This window comes from Cicer arietinum, chromosome 4 (assembly GCF_000331145.2).
Source record: "Cicer arietinum cultivar CDC Frontier isolate Library 1 chromosome 4, Cicar.CDCFrontier_v2.0, whole genome shotgun sequence".
In the NCBI taxonomy this organism is placed as follows: Eukaryota; Viridiplantae; Streptophyta; class Magnoliopsida; order Fabales; family Fabaceae; genus Cicer; species Cicer arietinum.
In genome coordinates this window covers 19,519,696-19,523,401 of record NC_021163.2, presented here as the reverse complement: position 1 = coordinate 19,523,401, position 3,706 = coordinate 19,519,696, and positions in this window count along the sequence as shown.

The following is a 3,706-nucleotide window of genomic DNA, read 5'->3' as shown; positions in this document are numbered from 1 at the left end:
AATCCTATCCAAAAGTCCGAACCAGCCAATCAGTGGAGGATTGGGGGATTACGATGACGTCATCGTACACGTATTCATTATCTTATCCAAAAATCCGAACCAGCCAATCAGTGGATGATTTGAGGATTACGCTGACGTCATCGTACCAGATTACGCTGACGTCATCTTACACGTAAGCATTATCCTATCCAAAAATCCAAACCAGCCAATCAGTGGATGATTTGAGGATTACGCTAACGTCATCGTACCAGATTACGCTGACGTCATCTTACACGTAAGTATTATCCTATCCAAAAATCCGAATCAGCCAATCAGTGGATGATTTGAGGATTACGATGACGTCATCGTACACGTATTCATTATCTTATCCAAAAATCTGAACCAGCCTATCAGTAGATGGTTTGAGGATTACGCTGACGTCATCGTACCAGATTACGCTGACGTCATCTTACACGTAAGCATTATCCTATCCAAAAATCTGAACCAGCCAATCAGTGGAGGATTAGAGGATTACACTGACATCATTGGGATGTTATCCATCATAGTATAAATATGTAATGTTGTTCACTTATTGAGTACACAAACAAATATCATTCTAAACACTTACTCATACACATCTTTTACCTACAATGGCTCCATCAGAGTTTTTTGTCCTAGTATATTACAATGGACATGTTGAGAGGACAAACATAGAAGGTGTTGTCTTTGCATGCGCAAATACATCATTGATAAAAGTGAAAAAAAATATCAAACTTGATGGACTTATCAAATGTATCCAAGCAAAGATTCAACCAGACAACTCACAGAGGGTGGTAGATGTTATTTACCGATACCTTATAACTCTTGCGCTAGGACATGTTCGATATGAATCGTTAAATCTCTTAGGAGATGATGACGTGCATATGATGTTTGGCATGTTCATTGCAAGTAAATGCCTTGGTATTTCAACAATTGAAATTTATGCACAGTTAGTAGATGATCCTAGAGACGACACACAAGTAAGTTTACCTTCTTCATATCCCAACTCCATTCCATGTTCATACCATTTTATTGAAACACAAATCCACCATCAGTCCATAGCCTCATCGTCACAACACCCATCAACATCCACCCATGATATTGACCTTAACACACCGTACGATGGTCCTATTAGTGTTGTAGCTGGTGTCCACAATGAAGAAGTCGGCGATTTTAGTGAGAATGAGGATGACATTCTTGCTGAAGTTGTTGTCGATGACGATGACGATGATCAGGAACCCGTAGTAGAATGTCCATCTACTACAATTTTTTTCTCTGACCCCCTATCACATTTTCGCAACATTACCACCGACAACATGAATTACGTTGACAATGAATTTGTCAACTCTATGTCCAAAAATCAATCTTACCTTGTTCCAGATCCTGACAATCTTCAAGTGGGGATGACATTTCCCACAAAAGATGTGGCAATGCAGTGTGTAAAAGAATATCATATGCACAATTCTACGAGCTTCGTCGTTGCACATTATGATAGCACTAGATGGATTGTCCATTGTAAAAATAAAAATTGTATGTGGAGGTGTAGAATCTTGAATGAAAAGAAATCAAATATCTGGAAGATCACAAAACTAGAAGGGCCACACACATGCTCATCAACAATGGTTTCACAAGATCACCAATAACTCTCTTCGGCTGTTATTTGTGAAAGCATCTTACAAATGGTAACAACAGATCCCACAATATTAGTTTCAGTATTGATTGCACATATACGACCTCAGTACACATATACCACTACTTATAGAAAGACATGGATTGCAAAACAAAAGGTCATTGAGAGAATATACGGCAATTGGGAGGAATCACATAAAGAGCTTCCAAGGTGGATTCTTGCTTTTAAACATTATCTTCCATGTATTGTTACCGATATTGAAGTGGGACCCTTTATTGAGGATGGCCAACGAGTTCCTAGCAAAGCTGTCTTTCATCGTCTCTTTTGGAGTTTCCAACCATGTATCATAGGATTTGATCATTGTAAACCAGTTGTTTTAGTTGATGGAACATGGTTATATGGGAAGTATCGTGAGACCTTACTAATGGCAATCGCTCAGGATGGTGATGGTCATACCATTCCTATAGCATACGCCATTGTTGAGGGTGAACCATCAGATGGTTGGTTTTTCTTCCTCAGTCGTCTACGAATGTTTGTCACACCTCAACCCAACCTCTGCTTGATTTCAGATAGACATGAGTCGATTAAAAGTGTTGTTAGGCGTGTAAACAACAATTGGCATCATGTCTTTTGCGTTCGACATATATCACAAAACTTCATGAGGACCTTCAAAAATGGGCTAATGAAAGATCTTGTAACCAGCATGGGTTAGTATTTTTTATATATATATATATATCTCAGACATATTTTTTCTTTATAATTTTGTTTTCAAATTGTCTAAACAACATCAACTTTTGTTCATTCAGGATACGCTATGACTCAACCAAACATCACATACTTTAGAAGACAAATCAATGATTGGGGTCAAGATGCAGTGAAATGGCTCGACGATATTCCAAAGGAACAATGGCTACAAGCATATCATGAAGGTAGACGTTGGGGACACATGGCAACTAACCTTTCTGAGTGCATGAACAATGTATTAAAGGGGACACGCAATCTTCCAATCAGTTCTTTAGTGCAAGCAACATACTATAGAGTGACTACAAAATTTGAAGAAAGAGGAACACATGCCCAAGCAATGATGACATCAAGTTTGATTTACTCAAATACAATCATTCAAAATCTTAACAAGGAACGAGCAATGTCAAATTCCCATGAAGTTGTTATTCACAATCGAGCTCATAGTATATTTACAGTTAAGGAGTTGGTTCGTCCACCAAGTGGTCGTCCTGTAGGGACATTCAAGGTAGACCTCGACAAAAGATGGTGCGATTGTGGTGAATTTCAAGCATTACATTATCCATGTTCACATGTCATTGCCGCTTGTTCGTTTATTCACCATGACTACATGATGTATGTGTCTTCTAAGTATACATTGCAATGTATCTTTGACGTTTACAAAGAAGAGTTCCCAGCAATTCCTCTTCAATCATATTGGCCAGAATACAATGGAATAGAGTTATGCCACAATCCAGCCATGAAAAGAGATCCAAAAGGTCGTCCACAGTCTACTCGTATTCATACTGAAATGGATCAACGAGAGAAAAACACCCCCCCCAAGAGATGTGGTTTGTGTCGGAACGAGAGACATAGCAAGAATAAATGCCCTTATCGTACTGATGCTTCTAATAGAAATTAGTTAATTTGGTATTTGTATGTTTAATTATAATATTAAATTAAATATTGTTATTTTATGAAGTCCATTTAATTAATTTTTTTTAATAATTATAAAATATAAAATTAACACTGTATTTATTTATTGAATTAAAATATTAATTACTTAATTAAATAATAAATGAAACTTAAATTAATTATTAATTAAATTAAACTAATTAATTAAATTAAATAATAATTAATTAAATTAATAATAAATGAAACTTAAATTAATTATTTAATTAAAATAATAATTATTGATTAATAAAATATATATTTATTATTAAGAAAGATGTTAACGAAAAATAATGTGTTGCATTATTTCGTAGTGGGTGAACGTGGCTTTATTAATTGATCAAATTCCCTATATATGTGCCTATTAAATAGTACTACTAATAAAAA